General features: G+C 42.1%; 1 protein-coding gene across 1 annotated transcript in view; it reads left to right on the top strand.

Moving 5' to 3' along the window:
- The window catches only part of RAB40B (RAB40B, member RAS oncogene family), a 291,119-nt gene that overhangs the window by 257,422 nt on the left and 11,731 nt on the right, over window positions 1-21,966 (top strand). The window lies entirely within an intron of this gene.

Below are 21,966 nucleotides of genomic sequence, written 5' to 3'. Positions count from 1 at the left end.
AACACCCCATCATGTCCCCCTTTTCACTGTTTAGATTTGTAACATTGAACTACTCAAAATAATCTGCAAATACCTTGTAATCTCTTGGTCACCAGTCACCTGCACTGTCCTCTATTGTGACTTTATGTTCATGGTGTGCTTCCTTAGGCGAACAGGCTAGTATTTTCCTTATATAAGTAGTCCACTTTCATATGATGCAAGCACTTTGTGTTCCTCACTATACTGATTGATGGCTTGTGTATGTGGGCTGTCTCGAGATCTGTTCTCTCCTGCTCCATATCCTTGCATTTATTATGTGTTCCTATGCAAAGCAGTTGTTTTCGATATCAAATAACCCCATATCACTGACTGGAACGCCTCCTGTAGCATTGTCAGTGGCCACTGACCCCGATTTCTTTTGGTTGTGCTCAGTAGCTACTTTTATACTTTCCATCAGTTGCTGGTTTGCTTCATAGCAAGGGTCTAGATGCCTATCCACTGTGTGTTCTGCGTGCTGGGAAAGTAAGGTTATCCTTAAGCGGAATGGTCGGATACGCATCTTGTCTGGCAAGAGACTGAGTTAAATCTATAGGCATTAGTGACAGGCGTAAAAAAAAGTAGTCTGTCTTCAAGTACGAAAGATGTTTTGCTAAGTAGAAGGCCTTCTCGGATGAATGCAGTCGCCTCCATATACCAGTTAAACCCAAAATGTGAGCTTTTGTGAGAGTCATATTACTACATCTTGTTGAGGATTTATTCATCAAATCATCCATGAGCATATTAAAATCTCCCCCATGTGTAAGTCCGCTCCACCAAGAGCTTGCTCAGGGTTTCGAGAATAGGGGACGGCAGCTCTGCTGATAGGTTTGCATTGATGAGGAGAATCATCTTTCCCTCCTGTATCCCCAGGACTGCAGCGCATCTTCCAGTTGCATCAATCCGCGTGCTTTGCAGGTGAAGTATTGTTGTTTTTTTTTTTTTTTACTGAAATCGCTACTCACCTAACATGAGAAGTGTATACAGAGTGGCAAAGTAATGACTCTGAGCTGACAGTTTTTACCAATTCAGTGCGTCTCCTGAAGATATGCCACATGAGGTTTTGTTTTTCTGGACTTCCTCCAGCATTGGGCCGAATTGGCTTTTGTGTTGGTGTGGGTGTGCAAGTGCAGCTTTGCCAGGGCGTGCATCTTGGGAACTCTAGTTTCAGGTCGCAGTAGGGTCTCCGCATCGGCGGGTTTACAAGTGCCGTCCGCAGCTCTGTAGGAACTAATAGCTTAGCGCAACATGTTTTCGGAGCTGTGTATTCTGGTTGCATGGCCCTGGAATTTGAAAGATTGAAAGGAGCAGGTCTTCCTGCAGACCTTACCGGTGAATTTCAGGAGCCCTGGCCCAGATTATTCAAGTTTTAACACAAAACTGCACAGGAAAGTCAACTTTTGGCACAGAAGGACACTAAATAGCCCTGGGTTGCATAATACAAAGCCCCGAATAATTTATACATAGAGGGCGTAATGGGATGGAGATTGAATATAAACTCCTCGGATTCCATGCAAAGCCAGACCGGCTGAAGACATGCAACGTTGCACGACCTGGCCTTGTGTGGAATATTTGCGCTGAAGGAATACATTCACAAACATTGTAATCCTACGATTTTTGTTCATGTGTAATTTTCGTGAAAATTACGCATAACATGGGATAGACCCTTTGTCATTTGTCTGCACAAAGAGATTTGTACCTCAGGTTGTTCTCAAGTACAAATAAATCCCACAATTGCTCCCACCGCTCCGTGCCAAAAATTGTATTGTTGCTGTGTGTGGCCTGCAACATCATTGGCTCACCATGTATTTACTACAGAATATTTTGCTGTTCACACAAACCTACACTTACATGCATCGTTGCATTACCCAAATCTTGGTAATGTAGGTCCTACTCTTTACTACCTTTGTAACCAATAGCAGAGAATCAGACATTGACATCAGTCCCCTAGGTTAGATTTCTTACTGACTCAGCTTGCTGGAGCGCAGATGAACACATACTGAGTTAAGTCTGAACCATCATTGCTGTGGATGTTGTTAATTTAGTAAATATGCATACAGATGAACAGAATATTTATTAAAATGAGATAAAGGGTAGCAAAACTGAAAATGAATGATAAGATGTGCCAACTACGATCTGATGCCATGTGCAATGTTCTTGGTACTTCGTAGGTTGCTCAGTAGTAGTTTTGCCAGTCACCTTGGCAATTGATGCAGCTTCATGCTGCAGATGCTCACAGAAGACTGGAAGGGCACCATGCCTGAACTCAGCTTCTTAAGTCCTTTACAGACTTATTTTTTACTAGTGTCAAAACTGTATTTGGTTGTAGGACAGGCATGTTAGTATCCAAAAAGGACTGGACAACCAGCCCTGACATTCAAGCGCACTCTTTTTCAGGTGGATCTACACATGTAATAAGAAAATGCTATCATTCACAGCGCAGGAGAGCCAATGACCGATGTGGATGGAACCATTACCCCGTGTAGTTCGCTGTCATAGATGGGAGCAGAGTGTAAATGACACTCAGAGCTGACCCAAACACCGGCTATGGATGTATATGGATATATATTTATATATATGGATCATTGTGTTACTTAATGATTTGTTTTACTACAAGATCCTGGAAGATGGCTAAGAAGAGAAGCTAGCAATAACTATTACAGTGCAAGTATTTTCTTCTGGGGTTTATCAGAGGTAGTAACCAGTACCAAAATCATTCCCTACAAAGGTAATTGCGATATTTCATGTAACAAAACACCTTTCTGTTGCCTTTAATACAGAGAAATAACAACCACTCTTAAATGCCTAATAATTTTAACATATGCTTTTGTTAATCAATTTTCTAGCCCTAATGCGTTTATCATAACTTTTCATAATAAACAGATCAGACCTTTTTCTAATTTTCAAAAAGTGTTCTGGAAATGGTTAGCGCAGAGAACATTCAGGCAAGTGTAACTTTGGTTTTTTCTGTTTTCACTTTCCCTCCGCTTCCAAGATTCTTGTGGCAGTGGACTGATGTATTTACACGTTGCAGGAGTTAAATTTAATATGTTACTCTGGTTCCTTGGTTTCCGTCACGGAATCCTGACAGAAGGGCTGAGATTGTAATTTGTCACTGTGAAAAGAGCAGACACTGCAGCGTTTCCGCAGACGAATTCAAATACCACAGAAAGAACTCTCCCAAAGCCCAGAGAAGTCGTAAAGAAAGCTCAATCCAGAATGCATGAGATTTTAGTGTGCTGACTTCTGGTTGCTGAGTTTTGTAGACAGACGTTAAACTAGTCACAATAAGGTGAAACTATTGTGATTTAAACGTATGAAATTGTGAAATAGTAATGCAAAAGTGCTGCATTACGTTGCATAATTTGCCTTTTCGTACTACATTATTCAGTAAATACTGCCTCATAATTTGGTCCTCTTTTGCCATATAATTGTAGGGGACCAAACAGTTGGTAGCTCTTCCACTGCCGGTGCTCACATTAATGTTTGCAGTTGGCGGAATTGGGTGACTGCACATCAAGCTGGCATCTTCTGCAGTGTTTAACATGCTCAAACTGGGAGCAGTTGCCTTTTTAAAATATGCATTTGCAGTATTGACAACATGCGTTTAAAACATCTGCAGCTCGGATGCACGGACATGCAGATGCTGTTTTTAAAATAGGAAGTGATCAAAATGTAATATGTAAAGGCAAACGTACTACTACCCAGTCGATGGAAGAGAAAAGAAGGCGCAGTTGCACCCGCAGCTAAGGCCTTGCTTGTGAGAAATAAGTCCTTACTTTAAAAATGTGGACACAGCTGAAAACAAAATTATGGGTCAGATGTGTGCTTTCTTTACTCCATTGTGTTTCAGTGGAGTTGTAGGTATTGTAAGAGAAATTGTAAGCAACCTAAAACACATCAGTAGTGAAAAAGTCGCTCCTAAATATGGAGAGGTTATTTAGTAGTTCCCAAAGTCCTTGTGTATTGTTTTCTGGTATTTGTGGTTTTCATTCTGTCAGCTTAAACATACATTTACTATATGGCCTTGATTACACGTTGTGTGGAGTGGAATTCCTAATTGTAATTCGGGCTTTGTTTTTTCCTGTATTGTGAAATGGCACCAGAAGCAGGACTGAACACTAATCCCTTGCGAAGTTGATCCAAATATCTGAGTCCAGTGCAAAGGGAGAAATATATGCGTATAGTAAAGACCGTTATCTGCTGCATGGGGATAAAACTGGCCCTATCTTCATGCCCTCAACATTAATGCTAAAAATATGGATTGATTTACGAACAATGAATGTTAAAAAACATTAAGGCAAATCAAGTGATAGCTATTTTAACATGCTGTGTTTCTGTTTTTTTTCCTTGCATCTTACTACTCCTACATAGTGCATACTTTGAGCCATGCCAGGTGTATTTGAGGGGCTTTGATTGAGAGCTCTGGTGTTGCGGCCGAAGCCAAGGCAAAGTGTCTGTCAGTGAGTTGGCCTCTCTGCAGAGCACACAGAACAATGGTCATGTAATCCAGTTGCGATTGAAATTTTGTGGACCTGTGTATGAATGGGGGACACAAATGTCAAAATATTTACAAGTCAAAATCAAAGTAAATAAAGGCTGTGGGTGCTTCCTGAAGCCTGGTTAGAGCATTTTGTCCCAAAGCTGATGCTGCATGCAGTGCAAGACACTGGGCAAGCACACACTTTAATGGGCTGAAGTTGTTGCGCTGTATAATTTGCACATTACAGTAGTTGTTGAACAATAATCTATGGGGCAGTTTTTAATGTGTTTAATTTTACAAGACTATACGTTCCCACTGCTTATAAGCTTTGCTTTATCATAAAATTCTTTACCTTTCAAATGCACCATTTGCCAATCTTTTTTCAATTGTTACTTGGAAGGACCTACCCTGAACCCCATGTTTGTCCATTTAGAGTGCTACCGTCGCACGCTTCATGAAAGTCATACCCAACTTTTGTGTTAGCCACTTTCACATGTCACCAGCCGCCACTGGTACCTATGGTTTGTCAGAGTGGGAAACCAGCACCAAAACCCTTGCGTACTATGATAACCTGTGAGATTCCATGTAACAAAATACCTATTTGTAGGCTTTAAATCAGAGTAATAACAATCTACACGTAAATGCATATTGGCTTTAACATATGCTTTACACAATGAATGTCAGGCTGATTGCCTTGATCATAATTTTTCATTATAAACAATCAGGCCTGAAACCTTTATGTTTGGCTTGCCTACATAACCACTCGGACCTACTGTGTTGGCTCACAAGCCTTCCCACCAGGCAACCATCAGGTATACCGTAACAAAATATCGGGAAAAAATATTGTGTGGACCACATATCGTGTCAAGAATATCGATGACAAAAATATTGTGAAGGTGAGTTTCTATGGGTAAGCAAAGTTTTACTATTTATAACTCTACATATATGTACCTTGACGAGATATAGATATGTATATCTTCAATGACCGTAGGTGTGGAGTTAAGAATAGTAAATCTATACCTATTTTCACTTACCTTATCAATATTCTGGTCCTTGATAATTTTAACACAATATGTTGCCGCTCAACATTTTGGTCAATGATATTCTGTCAGTGAACCAAATTATAAATATGTACAAAACAAAGTTGTCAAAATAATATAAATTCCGTACTAATAGAGCCTAAAAAGGATTACCATAATGCAAATCATCTATACCCATGTTTGTTCAGATGAGTCACCAACAACAAAACTCTTGCCTACTACAGTTATCCGAGAGATTCCATGTAGCAAAATTCTTGATTACAGACTTTAGCACAGTGCAATAACAATCCACCTTTAAAGGGGTATTATTGCCTTTGGTACATGCTTTCCACAGTAAGTAAGTAAGTAAGTCTCTTTTCATTATAAAGAGATCACACCTAAGGAATCTGACTAAACTTTTCCCAGTGAACCGATAAGGCCTCTAACTTAATCAGTGGCTTGACATTATATATAACCTAGGCCCGCTGAAGTGCACATAAGTTGGCAACCATCAAGCATACATTTGTAAAATTACAAATATGTAAATAATTACAGTTGGCAAAATAACATACAACCACTTGCAATAGGGTTTGCCAAGAATCATCACAGTGAAATTCTACTTCCACAGTTTGTCAGAGTGAGTGACCAGCACCAAATCCCTTGCCTACTGTGAGATTACAATACATAATCAAATAACTTTTTACGGCTTGTAACATAATGTGATACCAGGCCACTGATCGAAACCTACTGGCTTCACCATATGTTTTTCATAATAAGTAAGCCAGGCCTACTGCCTTTGTAATAACGTTTCAAAATAAACAGACTAAGACATTGGGCATAACCGTTCCCTGCACACCAATCAAGCCTATCGATGCTGTTGTTGGCTTGTTACTATAACCACCTCAGGCCTACTGTACTGAGTGTAAGCTTTCCTACGAGGCAGCCATAAGGCACACAGTCATAAAGGGCCAACTTATACAAAATTACATATGGCAAAGCAAAATACTATCTCTTCTAATAGGGCTTAAAAAGGATTCTCAGTGCAAATTTTCTATACTCAAAGTATGTTGGGGGTAACCAACACTAAAACCCCTGCCTACTAAGGTGATCTACGAGATTCCATGTAACCAACAAACCCATCTGCAGTCCTTAATTCAATGGAATACCAATCCACCTTTAAATGCATATTGACTCTAGCATATACTTTTCATAAGAAACAATCAGGCATATAGCCTTTATCATTAGCTTGTTACCATAACCTTCTCAAGCTCATTGTAGTATGCGTAAGCTTTCCACGAGGCAACCATCCGGCATACAGTAATAAAGGTGCAAACATCTACAAAAGGACAGTAAGCAAAGCAAACTACTGTCTCTCCTAAGGGAGCCTAACCAGCAGGGGTGGTTTCTGATGTTGGACAGAGGGGTTGCGCCCCTCTAACTTTACATGCCTTATGGAAGATAATTGAATAAATTAATTACCAACCATATTTCTATTTTAATGCCTAGAGTGACGCTCACCGGAACGGATCGCAGGCAGGCAGTTTTTTCTGGACACATGCGCTAGTGTGCATGTGCCAGTTTCTGCAGCCTGACATGCTGCCAGCCCGGGTCTTCAATGCTTGTGTGTCCTCGGGGACCACCCAGTAATGTCGTTACCGGGTGGGGTGTGGTCAGCAAAAATAACTGACCACACCCAAGCCTGTGACGAGTGGGAAAGGAAGGGTTTATAGCCTTTTCTTTCCATGAGACACCTGTATCCTTGCCGCGCTTTGCACATCGTGCAGCTTTCACTTTCATGAAGTGAATATTCTATTTATGACATGCATTAAGTGCGCCGGGCTGGAAGGTCTGCATCTTTTGAATTTGTAGTCTTTGGCTGTCCTGGTTGGGTATCTGTGTCCTCCTGGGTGAGATTTCGTGTCTTCCATCCTGTGCTCCTGTAGATGGTCTCTGGACCGGAATCTGGGTGTGGGGTTGAGATTCTCATGTTCTCTCCGGGCACGTGTTGGTGAAGCGCTTCGGTACAATACTACACTGTTCTGTATTACTTTTGAAAATAACGGGAACACTGCCTGAAGAGTTCCTACCATGCATGCTTTACTAGGTTAAAGGACGTCACCTTTGAGCGTAGGGCATTTGTGCGATAGCTGTGTCTTGTACCAAGACAAATGCAAGCATGCCACACTGAAAGAGATTTTGTTGTGTGGCAAACAACAGGAGGACTTTAGACAATGCAGCAAATATATGGGCCCAAGGCAAGATGAATAAGATGAACGGATGAGAAAACACACCAACATAAGACTGTACACTACTGTATAGCAATCGATGCTCGCTAGGGACCAGTGTAAGCGATGCGTGTTTGAGCGCCAACTCTTTCAACCCCTGCCATCTCCTCGTTTCAGTGTAAGCTCGCTCTTGTTTCCAGTAAATTAAAAGCACTATGAATCAAGCGTCACTCGCACTCTTCTGCTAGTACCGGGGGCTACCTGTGCTGCACTAAATGTATGCGGTGAGGGAGTCACATGCCTGCCGCCGCTGATGCAAGTTGTAAGTTGTAAGCCACTAGTTTGAATCCACTCACAACGCACTCTGCTGATGTTGAAAGCAGAGTGCGGCAAACTAGACAAGTGCCCCAAAATGCTCCACCAGCATGCTCGAGACTCCCCCCAACAGCAACCCAGACAGATGACTTCAGGGTTTATTATTTGATCTATTGTTTGATCCTAAGAGTATTACTGGTTGTTCTTTCTAAAATTTCCACACGGGGACTGCCTGGGTCCCGGGTCAGCGGAATATAACAGTCTGGGGACTTGTGCTGACAGATTTTTGATATAGATAAATCCGTGTATATGAATAGGATTATAGACTGCACATTGCTCTGCATGATCTACGAGGTAGATTACCTGTTTCTATTAACATAGAGCATGGCAGAGGTGCCTTTCAATTGACCTCTAAGTATGGCAGATTATCTGCAACTGCAAGAGTTTTGATAATAGGGTGGGTAGAAACGTGGGTGAATCCAGGGATGGAAAAAGAGTGTGGACATTGGGAAAACACTGAACATCCATTGGGTATTCATGAACCTTTACAATATCGTTTTACATTCAATTTGATCTTTTATGTTTAGTGCTAAAAAACGCATGTGATGTGAGAGTACACATTAGGGATGAATTATCATGAAACATCTATTTTCTGACTGTTAACCCATTCCACGTTGCGTGAATTTTCACGCTGTGTGGGCGTTTTATTGAGTGGGCGGAGTTTGGACCGCGGGGGCCATCCTCCGCACACGCCCACCGTGACGTCGGACGGCCGGGGGCCATCCGAAGCACACAAGGGGTTAAAGGCAAGGAATTTCCACTAAGTTTTCCACTGGTGTTTGTACCTTACCCCTAACTGCAAACCGGCACATTATCCATCTTCAGACAATATGTCAGCATGTCATAATCTTTAGGGTAAGTTGATGTGTCCCTCACTCACGCATCCACTCTCCCAACCCAGCCCACCTTCCACTCAGGTTAATTTCTGGACTGCTAAATTACTCTCAGGTACATACATCAATGTAGGCTTTTGGCTTTCTTAATTAAGGCTAGAAACGGTAAAATACTACTGAAACTGATTTAGAAACTTGTGCTGTGCAGCCATGCTCCAGCTCAGGGTTGCTACGCTACTCTGCCTGATTTAGATCTTTGGATGCACTCTGCCTGCCCCCAAACCCCTGCTGACATTTCCTAATTAGTTTCTTTCACCTAACCGTGGTCCGACGCATGTGTCACAGTGTGGGCATAACAGCCCCCCTCAGCCACTTCAAAGCCAATGTAAGTGAAAGAGAGGGTGCTCATCTATGTTTTATTATTTGAATAGTGCGGAGCGAGGGAGGGGGAATGGCCTTTTGTAGTGTAAACTAGGGGTGGGCGGAATTTGCGAAATTAACTTTCACAAATTATTGCGAAAATGTTTAAAATTATCGCAAACAAGTGGAAATATCGCGAAGATGCGGAAGTTTTTTTCCAGCATATTCGCGAGATTTTCTGCATGGTTGCGGGTCGCCAACTTACCCATGTGGTTGCTTGCGGGCGCGGCCATCTTGTTTTGAGTTGTCTCGCGGTGCATGATCGCGAGAAGAAAGACGTGATCGCGTGACGCATGACGTCACTGCGAGCGCGAACTGTCGCGAGACAGCGCAAATGGCTAAAAACAATACATCTCATGGAGAACGCGACCGGATCAAGAAAACTTGACGGCGAACGCAGGGATTCAGGTAAGGCGATTGCGCGCGCGCGAGAATGTATTATTTTACAGCGTGAGCAAGAAACAAATTATCGCCAAGCTGCGGAAACCGGAAATTTTGACATTTTCGCGCTCTCCGCGGAACGCGAAAATGTCAAATTATCGCAATTTCCGCAAACGGAACGAAATTTTCGCCCAGGCCTAGTGTAAACCTCGCTTTAAGTGGAGTGGTGAGCGATCCTTCACGCCTGAATCACACTTCTCTGCGCCACCTTGAAACTCAGGTTTTGGGCGCTGTATCTGGTGCGGGTATCGTGGTTTAATTCCTGACTGGTGTTAAGGGAGAAATTACAGCTGTATGGGGCTAGTGCAGATACCCTCTACGTGCTGCATGCCTTGTTCCTCTGTTTATTGATGTTTAAACTTCTGACTTTTCAGAAGCATGAGCGCGCATTCATTCTAAACGACCAGGGTATCAGAGTGCACTATTTCGACATTGCGTGTTTTTTGCTGCAGGGGGTGGGAGGCGAAGCAGGGTGTGTAGAGGGAAGTTCACAAAATAATAGCTGGACAGAATAGGGTGCGAGATAGGCATGTACTCCTGGCGTGTGGTGGGTGACGAATAATTACTGCTGGTTGCTTTTCTCTGACCGGGATAGAGAACGTATAATTTTTTACAGACACCGGTGGTCTATTTTGTCTTTATTGATTTGGAACATTGCACGTTGTAGCTATTACAGGACTTCCTCTTCAGTGTGGTACTGAAGATCTTTTTAAAACTGAAGCATAGGAGCTCCTAGAAAGCACATATAACAGTGGGTCGCACTTGTCCTATGTCATCGATCCTGCTTTGTATATCAATAATTATACACGTCATGAAAAGTGCTACACGACTCGACTGGTGGCAGGTTGCAAAGGGAAACTCCTGACATGGTTCTCCGAGCACTCTGACTCTAGGAGCTTGAACATGTGTTTGTACTACAATTGCAAAGTTTTCAGATGAATGTAATAAGTAAACTTAATTTGGCATATATATATATATATATCAGTTCAGTTGCATCCCTGGCAGGGCAGCCTCCTCGTAGCCCCCGCGCAACAATACAAACACGGACCACCTTCTGTAGTGCAAAGAATTTATTCGCTCAACTGCTTGATGTCGCCATAACGTTTCGGCTCCCCCTGAGCCTTGATCACATGACCTATATATATATATCATGTGTACATTTATAAATCTATAACAACCGAGTGCAAGGGTGCATTGCTATTTAAATAAATGTGAAAAAATACTAGTCGCAGCCTCTTCTTTTGCTTGCTATAAAAATAAATGTGGATAAATACACATAAAATGAACAAAAAATAAATATGGATAAATACAGACGGAAATGTTAAAAAAATAAATACCATAAAACCGGGAGCCCTAATTACAATGATTAAGGAATCGCAATTAAGGAATTGCAAACGCCTATGCATGTAGGAATCGCTTTAAATTAGCGATTCCCAAACATTCCTTAATTGCGACTCGCAAATTGTGAGTCGCAATTAAGGAATGCCTTCCCATTCATTCCTATGGGCCTATAGGAAGGAATGGGAGAGTGCATGCACAATTTGCAAGTACCTATAGGGACTCGCAAATTGCGCATGCAATTTCAAGGGTGCAAGGGTGTCAAAAGGACACCCTGTTGCACCCCTGAAATTGCTCTATGCACACATGTTTTGCACACACATGCCCCAAGAGCATGTTTGTGTGTAACCTACAACTTTGAAAAATGCACTTTAGTGCATTTTTCATAGTTTTTGCAAATTACCATCAAGTTCAACTTGATAGTAATTTGTGTACCCTAGTAGCGAAATCGCTATTCTAAAGTGATTCTTGCATTGCATTTAAGGAATCGCAAATTGCGATTCCTTAAATGCAATCGCAATTTGAGAAATCACAATTAATTGCAAATTCTCAAATTGCAAGTGCCTTGAACCTTGATGCATCGCAAACACCCTTTTTGCGGGCGCAAACGGCCAATTTTTGCGAACGGCACCGTTTGCGCTCGCAAAAATGATTGATGCATGTACCTGACAGTCATCTCCAGCCTCTTCAGTGACAAATAATCACCAAAGTCATTTCATCTAATCCATATCCTCAAGCCATGATACATCCACATCCATTTTTAGAGCGGTTAGAGTGCGTGTGGCATTAAAACCCATTTCCAGGCCCGTCCTCCTCCAACCCCTGTAAGGTTTTTATCTAGAAAATGTAGATATGATATATGTCATGGTTGCAAATGTCAGGAAACGTGACACAAGGGGGACTGCTTTTGAGTTTTGGATAGTAATAATTGCCATTCTCAATCACTTTTACATTTTTAATCCTGACTTTGTGTTTTTCCAGGCCCTCAGCTCTTAATATATAATGCCTACTACTATCATAGGTACTCTTTCTAACCCTTATTGCTCATGTAGCAGTTCCTGTACATTATAATTGCTCTAAAATATACCAATTTAAAATAAAATTCTTGCAGTGAACCCCCCCGAATCCCACTCATATACACAGGTCTCGCTTGTGTCTAATATTTCCTTCATTGCTATTACGCCTCACCAATTTCAAATTCCACCAGCCTCCACTGCTACCAAGGATTATTGTGGTGTATACCTTCGATCCCCACAGTTTGTTTGAGGGCTTCAACCAACACTAAACCCCTGCATTCTTTGGTAATCTGTGAAATTCCATTTAACAAGATATCTGCCTGCAGGCTTTAGAATGAATATATATGTGTGTGTGTGTGTGTGTGTGTGTATATATGTGTGTATATATATATATATATATATATATATATATATATATATATATATATATATATATATATATATATATATATATATATATATATACTACTGGCAGTCGCCAGTAGATAGTTATAGTTAGGACCGTGTTTCCATAGGAAATCCGCAACATTCTATTTGGAATAACTTTGGCGCCGATTGACGAATCCTCGCGAAATTCTCAAAATAGGTGGGGCGCTCTGCTCCGCTCCTACCCTGAAAGTCTCGGGGGGATTCGTCAAGCGGGGGCTGAGAAAAAGGGGGGGTCCCAAAACGCGTTTTCCCCATGCATTTTTCCATAGGACCTTTAGTCCGAGCTACAGCCCGAACGGCTGAACAGAATTACTTGAAATTTGGCAGAGAGGTAGCCCTCAGGTCAGGGATGTGCCTTTTGAAGGTCTCGTGTAAATCTGTTCAGTATTTCCTGAGAAAATAGCATTTAAATCAATATATATATCTATGGGCGCGCTCCGAGCGCGTACCGTAAGCTTACCGTACGCGCACGCTGCCGTGCGCGAGCGCGATTCTGATTGGTTGTTAGATCTCAGTAAACATTCGAATCGGTCGAAACCAGGAAGTGTCGGCCGCCATTTTGTCTCTCGCAGTCTGAGGGGGTGAAAAACAAAGGTGGATAACGTGAAAAGGGGGCAGGCTGGACAGTTCCTGACCCCCTAGCCTTTGTCAGGGGGTCCCAGAAGGACCCCCAAGGGCAAAAAATTAATTTTAATTTTTTTTTCAAAAAATCGCCGAATGCGCGCAGCGTACGCGCACGGCGTAAACTGAGAAATTCCACGAGGAAAAATTCCGCGAACTTCGCGTAACTATTCCGCAATTACGCGTACCGTACGCGCATGGCAAAAAAAAAATTTCAAAAAGGAAAGCTTAAAAAAAAAATACAAAAAATTGTGAGGTAAGGTTGGCTCTTAAAAGAGCCGTTGGGTTAATACAGGGATGGAGCAAAGAAAGAATGGGAATATTATGAGCGTCTACAAACGTGCTGGTCTATCTTATTGTTAATAAGGGAAACACTGGTCTCCCTCAAAAACAATAAGACCACAACACCTTGTACACCTCATTGCAACCCTCCCAAATCGAGGGTTAACGTCCAGAGGAGCAGAAGAAGGTGATGCTCCCACCTCAGAGGAAGGGCTCAGCTGAGCTGCCGATGATGTACTCGGCTGAGCTTCTGAGGTTGGGCTCTGGTGACTTACTGAAGAGTTTTCTCCAGTATGTCGAGCAAAGGTCCTGGGATGTCTATCCCTAAGGTGTCTCATCATAGAGTGATTTCCAAAGGAATTCTTCTTCCTTGGATTTCCTCTAGATAAAACACGGTCACAAAGTGTGCAAGTGACCAATGGAGCATTGACCTTTTTCTCCCCCTCTGGAAAAGTAAAATACTCCCATACAAAATAATTCTTTTGTTTCCTCCTTCTCTGGATGATGGTGGTGCTGCTAGCCTCACTCTCAGAAGAGGTCTGCTGTTCTGCCATTGTATCTCAATGTCAATTCAGCTCCTTCTCCTAGGGGATCTCAAGCAGTAATGAGGGGAATGGGTGTGGTGTGGGAAGTTTCTGGAACTGAAAGTAGTTTCAACCAATGAAAAGTGTTCTTTGTGGATCACATGACCTACCGTGCGCGCTCCGTAAGCTTACGGTACGCGCTCGGAAACAAGTACGCATTCGCGAACGTGATGCTTACGGAGCGCTTACGGAGCGCGTACGTAAGTCGCACTCGCGCATGCGCATTACACGCCCCTGCGTAACTGCGACGTTGCTTCCGCGTGTACGCGTACGTCACGTACGTATCACGTAAGCGCGCTGTACTTATGATGTGCGGAGCGCATAGCGTCAGCTTACCGTACGCGCATCGTATCACGTAAGCGCACCGTACTTATGACGTACGGAGCGCGTAGCGTCAGCTTACCGTACGCGCACGGAAAAAAATGCATAAAAAAAAAAATTAACCATTCCATAATGCAGGATATAGTACATATATTATTTTATACATAGGTTTACCAAAAATCTCCCAAAAAAATTTGCATTTAAAAAAACCGTACAAATTCACTGAAAAAACCATAGGTTTCACACACGTTATAGTTAGGAATTAGCATTTAAAAAACCTTGCAAATTCACTGAAAAAACCATAGGTTTCACACATGTTATAGTTAGCTGGACATTTCACTCGTAAAAAACCAATGAAATTCCCCCGTTATAGTTAGTGCAGGCAACTATAACTCACGCGACCGCAATCCTCTGCTGATGATGTCAGATATTACATCACTGATGACATATGTGTCTTTATGAAAAATAAATATTTGTAATATATGTATAGCTAAAGATTAATGGAAGAAGACATGGGTAATTAAGTGTCTAAATACAGTGATGTAATATCTGACATCATCAGCAGAGGATTGCGGTCGCGTGAGTTATAGTTGCCTGCACTAACTATAACGGGGGAATTTCATTGGTTTTTTACGAGTGAAATGTCCAGCTAACTATAACATGTGTGAAACCTATGGTTTTTTCAGTGAATATATATATATATATATATATATTACCTACTGGCGGTCGCCAGTAGGTAGTTATAGTTAGGACCACGTTTCCATAGGAAAACCTCAACATTCTATTTTGAATAACTTTGGCGCCGGTCGACGAATCCTCGCGAATTTCTCAAAATAGGTGGGGCGCTACGCTCCGCTCCTACCCTGAAAGTCTCGGGGGGATTCGTCAAGCGGGGGCTGAGATAAAAGGGGGGTCCCAAAACGCGTTTTTTCCATAGGACCTTTAGAACGAGCTACAGCCCGAACGGCTGAACAGAATTACTAGAAATTTGGCAGAGAGGTAGTCCCTAGGTCAAGGAAGTGCCTTTTGTAGGTTTGGTGTAAATCTGTTCAGTAGATTCTGAGAAAATAGCCTTTAAATCAATATATATATCTGAGCCCGCTTACGGTACGCTTACCGTACGCTTACGGTAAGCGTACGGTGGCGTGCGCGAGCGCGATTCTGATTGGCTCTTAGATCTTAGTAAACATTCGAATCGGCAGAAACCAGGAAGCGGCGTCCGCCATTTTGTCTACCGCACTGAGTGTTATGTATCAAACATGATGGCCAAAAACATGTTACGGGGATGTTTTGACAACTCCCTCTCACATAGTCATGTTGAGGGAGTCCCCAAACATCCCCCAAGAGCAAAAACGGCATTATTTTTTTTTCGGCAATTTCGCGGGGTACGCTTACCGTACGCTTACCGTAAGCGTACGGTAAAAAAATAAAAATAAAAAAAACACTATCCACAATTTCTCTTCCCCTTGTGCAAATGGTGGCCGAAGGCCACCATTTGTGCATGGCTTATCAGAGCACAGAAATTTCCCAAAAAATTTCAACAGATTACCTATCACAAGGAAGCGCATAATATGTCCTCCATGTGCGCACGGTGCGCGAAGCGCATCGTGCGTACATGGCCCATCTAGCGTAACGTGGGCACGGCACTAACTGCGTAAAGTGGGTGCGCGGTGCGCGAAGCGCACCGCGTGCTCACTGTGCGCGCACGGTGCGCGAAGCGCACCGTGCGCGCACGGAACGAACTGCGTTAAGTGGGCGCGCACGCCACGAATGGCGTAAAGTCACTTAGCATTTAAAAAACCGTACAAATTCACTGAAAAAACCATAGGTTTCACACACGTTATAGTTAGGAATTAGCATTTAAAAAACCTTGCAAATTCACTGAAAAAACCATAGGTTTCACACATGTTATAGTTAGCGGAAATTTTACTGATAAAAAACCAATGAAATTGCCCCGTTATAGTTAGTGCTGGCAACTATAACTCACGCGACCGCAATCTTCTGCTGATGACATATGTGTCTTTATGAAAAAAAAATATTTGTAATATATGTATAGCTAAAAATGTATGGAAGAAGACATGGGCAAATAAGTGTCTAAATACAGTATTAGCATCAGCAGAGGATTGCGGTCGCGTGAGTTATAGTTGCCAGCACTAACTATAACGGGGCAATTTCATTGGTTTTTTATCAGTAAAATTTCCGCTAACTATAACATGTGTGAAACCTATGGTTTTTTCAGTGAATATATATATATATACATACATACATACACACACAGCACTTGTAAAGCGCACAGCAACCTCCTGAGAGGTGTCCTATCACTGGCGGCCCTCGGCAAGATTAAGTGAGCTATTGCCCAGAGTCACATGGTGCTGGGCTAACCTGCCACCGATGCCGGGGCTCGAACCATTAACCCTGTGGTCCGGAGTCAGGCACCCTGGCCGCTGCGCCACACCTCTTCCACCCTTAGCACACTCTTGTAACAATCCACCCTTAAAAACCCAGTGTCTTTGATGCAATCTTTCCACAAAGCATGCTGGTTTTGTCATAATGTTTCATAATAAGCAGACCTATGACATCCAACATAACATTTCCAGTGCACCAAACCGGCATATAGCTGGTCACCATGACCATCTCAGGCTTACAGTTTTGAGTGTAAGCTTTTCTACAAGGCAACCATGAGATGCACAGTCATAATATTAGAAAATTACCGGTGGCTAAGCAAAATATTACTGATAAACTCATTTACATCCACTGTTAGTCACACAGGGAGACCAACACCAAAACCATTGCCTACTACACTAAACTGTAAGATTCCATGTAACAAAATACTTCTCCTTCGGTTTTAATGTAGTGTAATAACAATGCACACTTTAATGTCTATCCACTTTCACATATGCTTTTCACAATAAATATGTCCGGCCTAGTGCCTTTATCATAGCATTTCATAATGAACAGATCACGCCCATAGCCATGACCATTGAATCACTACAATAACCACCTCAGTTCTGCTGTTTTGAGTATAAACTTTCTAATAATCCAAAAAAGTGAAATATTGGCAGTCTTTTTAGTGAAAGCACACAAATTCGACTCAATCAAATACTGTACTCGGGGGAACCAACATATGGGAGAGCCATCTCTCAGTAGGACTCTGAAAGCTCTTTTTGTTGATTAGATAAGGTTAAGCAACACTTGCACTTTCAGGCCAAACATAAAAACCATGTAGATTGAGGTCCTCTGAAGACTCTGAAGTCTAAAATTAATGATTGCCATCCCATCTGTACTGCTTCCACAGAAAAACAAAAAAATATCCAGTTATCTAAGACACCTTAATAGCATTATAGTGTGTGTGCCCCTGAAACATCTAGCTAAGGCAGCTGGATAAATAAACAACATTATCACAGATGCATGGAGGGCAACCACTTATTTTGTGGAAACACACCCAAAACGTACTCCTGGCTACCGACATCTGGGCGGAACCAAAGCCCCTCTCCTAGTAGCATTTCTTTAGGTTAATCACATAATGTATAGTAAGCATTGGCAAAGCCAATTAGTCTCGCCTATGTGAGGTCTACTGGCTTTGTCAATGTTTTTGAGATAGGTTACACAGCAGTGTAAGCTGCTGTGCAACATGGCTTAAAGTTTTTAAAAAAAAGTTCCTTGATGGAGCCAGCATTCACCACATCATAGCACACTAAAATGCTCAGGTTTAAGGCATTAAGTAGAAGTAAAAGCCACATAGCTCAAGATAATCATTCTAGGTGTTACCATCAGATCACATCATCATTAAACTACTCCCTAGCAAACCAAGATTGCTAAATCACATAAACGTCCGTCAGCTCAAATGTGATCACTGCCAAGATGGGACCTTTAAGGAGAAGCAGAAATGACATGCACCTAGTAATGTGGGACAACAGACATTCAATTGAGCTGAGACAATCGCTTATCAAAGAACATAAGCCAAGTGCAGCAAAGCATCCCTGGGTCTTCCACTGCAATGCGCCAAGAACAAAACATTGGATACGGCCCACATGTAAGCGTAAATGATTGTAACACATTGGGCCATATTCTCAGCAGGCTTGAGAGCTGTCTGGCTCAGCTGCTAAAGCTCAGCTCAGCTGCACAAAGAGTGGTGTGCTACAATGTAACAATAAGTTGCAAGGACACCCGATAGTGCTGTGGCAATATCACTGACATCAGAGGAGGACGGTTAAGAGCCCAATTGTTACCAAGTGTCTGTGTGAGTTAGTTAACTGACATTTTACTTTAGGCAGGTCTGGCTGCTGCTTCCTGCGGTGGGAGCAGGTGGGCCGCCGCGCAGTTTCAAGTTGCCTGCTGGGCAATCGTGGCTTTATTTATGGCAGGAAAAGGACAACCAACTGATGGTTGACACTGCGCACAGTACTAAGGGTAACTATGACCCTAAGTTATTAGTCACATTGATAGAAAATGATTCTCAAATGCAATAGACGGTATCAAAAAGACATATATTAATTCATATATGTGATCAGTCAATACAACGTTTTGTCAATACATTGGAAAAATGACATTTATGAACAGTCATTGGTCTGATGATTTTCTAACAAAACAGAGATCTAGTACATAATACACTTATATAACCACATGATGTCATGTTGGTGAGCCCAATGCATTTCGAGACTAAGATGTCCCTTCATCAGGGGCAATCTGTAAAAGAAAATACATCAAAATCATCAAAGGTAGTAAACCCTGAGATTACATTCTACGATACTCAGTAGTGAAAAAACACTGTTTGTATGGTCAGCAACTGTGAATTTATCCCAGATAAGTCATAAAAAAGCACCCTGACATTGCCGATCACGCTGTGTATAAGCGGTATAGAATAAGGTGCAAAGGTAAAGGTAAAATCACCCAGGGGTGTAAGTGTACCATATTGATGTAGGTAAACCACGTGCAAACTGGTTAAAATGTGTCAGGTCAGAGAAGGGAATAATAGGACGTGATGGCTGGGGAGCCTCACCTCATGTTTTATGCTTGTTGGAACGTCGAAAACAGGGAATGAACAAGATAACTGGACAATGACACTGCTATATAGAAGACAAGAAGCCAACATAAGTAACACATGAAAAACGCGTAAAGTACGGCTAGAGTGACTGATAGTCGAGATGGAAGCCTACTTACCAACTAGTTGGTGTAGGCAAACGTAGAGGCAAGTACTGTGAACAAAGAAACAAAATGTAAAAAAGACGCAGGGACCTAAGGGCACGGTGAAAAGTAGTAGTGCAGACGTAAGACTGCAAAAGGTCAAAGTACTTACTGATGAAATTGGAATAGCGCGGCGTGAACCGTAGTGTCTAAAGGCGTCCTGTTACTGAAGCGGGATGATCTCGTACGAACTTGGCGCCATTTAAATATCGAAACGGAAGAACTGGTGCGGATGTTCGAGTGTTGTAGAACAAGAAAGAGGACTGGCTGTGGTCGCCATATTTGAAAGGGATACCTTTACAAACGAACACCAGCTTGAAGAGATATTATATCACTGAGAAAGGGACTTTAAGAAAAACAGTAGAAGTGGAATAAATGACGTAACAAAGAAATGCATCTTCAACAAATCCGTAAAGAGTAATAAACTCACACCCATGTGTTTATATGGTAAAAACAGAAAGCGGTAAAATGAATGGGAAGTGAATGACAAGTGAGCTGTAGACCAGCAGATAATAAGGGAACACTTCGTGAAAGAGGACTCATCACGAATATGGCAGTAGAATTATGTAGGTAAAAAGTGCAGAAAGTGGTGAAATGAATGCAGAGAGCGGTAAAATGAAGTGAATGACAAGGGAGCTGTGGACCAGCAGATATTAAGGGAACACTTCGCGAAAGAGGACTCATCACGAGTATGACAGTAGAATTATGTAAGAATGAGAGTGTAGTAGAAGGGAGATGAATGTATACCGCATATCAGGGGGGTGGGAGGGGAAGGTGGGTGAAGGGTGAACCCCAGAATATTTGGAAAATAATTGTGTGCAGGTTAAAGTAGTGGTAAATACCTACAGAAAACATGATAAATCTAGTCGATCATTGAGCCCACACGGGGCCAAGGTGTGTAATTTTTGGATCCAGAAAATCTCCTTGCGTAATAGAAGATTGGTAATGTCGACCCCTGGTCTGACATTAATGGTTTCAATGATTTGGAAACGGAGTTGAGAGATTGTATGTTGAGCTTCTGACCAATGGATGGCAAGGCTTGAGGTGGTGTTTTTATTTCTGATCCTGGATTTGTGTTCCGTGATACGAGTTTTTATTTTGCGTTCGGTTTTGCCTACATAAGCCTTTCCACAAGGGCATTTGATACAATAGATAGCATGTGAGGTGTTGCAATCGCTGTTATGTTTCAAAGGAATCTTGTAACCCAATGTGGGATGGGTAAGGATGTTGCCTGTAATTACATTGTTGCAGTGCACGCATGTTTGACATTTGCGTGTTCCATGATAGACAGTGGGTCTTTCATCAATTATGGTAGGTTTCAGGAGAGCACGTAAATTCCTACCTCTAGTATACGCGAACAGAGGTTTCTCATGGAAGAGGTTTTGAAAGTCTTGTTCTTGTTGAAGAAGTTCCCACCGTGAGTGGATGATGTTCTTGATTTTGGACGATGCAGTAGAGAAACTGCTGACAAATACCAATCTTTTGGGAGAGGAACGTGATTGTTGTTTCAATAAGTCATGTCGTGGTATGGCCATGGCTCTAGTTAGACAATTGGTTAATATTTCTTGAGGGTACCCTCTTGTTGAGAAACGCTTAGAAGTTTCTATTAGTTCACTTGAGCTATTCGCTGCATCAGAGCAAATTCTGCGTATTCTTATGAACTGCGAGAGTGGCAAGTTCGTGATGAGATTGCGTGGGTGAAAACTTGAAAAGGTTAGAAGGCTATTTCGATCTGTTGGTTTGTGAAAGACAGTTGTTGCGAGATGGTTTGAAGATGTTTTGGTCACTTGGACGTCCAGGTAGTGAATGGAGTTCGCATTAATAGTATATGTGAGTTGAATATGAGGGTTAATTCTGTTCAAAGTTTCAATCATTGTAGTGAAGGACGTGGCTGTGTCATTCCAGATCAAGAAGATATCGTCAATGTAACGATAATATAGGCTGATTTTGGACCACCAATCAACATTGGAGATGATGTTGTCTTGCTCATATTGTGCCATATAGATGTTCGCGTAGGCAGGAGCACCCGAAAATCCCATGGACATCCCATTCAATTGTGCATAGAATTGATGTTGATACTGAAAGTAGCTGTTGTGTAAGCAAAACTTAAGCAGCTGGAGAATGAGAATGCGCTGCTCCCCATCTCTTCTCTCTGTAACCCCTGTCCCAGCAGCTGCACCCACACGACCAATATGTCGTTTGATGCTATTACGAACATAACGGACAACAGAGCTAACATAAAAGCCTATACCTCAGATGAAGCATCTGAAATTTATTCACTCATCCAAGAAGTTAAAACCTCCGATACCCATGGTGGATCTATCACTCAACAATTACGTCAGCTTGAATTTATAACAAGGAGACAACTCAATCAAAAACT

This window comes from Triturus cristatus, chromosome 7, assembly GCF_964204655.1.
Source record: "Triturus cristatus chromosome 7, aTriCri1.1, whole genome shotgun sequence".
NCBI classification, from domain to species: Eukaryota; Metazoa; Chordata; class Amphibia; order Caudata; family Salamandridae; genus Triturus; species Triturus cristatus.
This window is presented reverse-complemented; position numbering and strand designations above follow the sequence as displayed.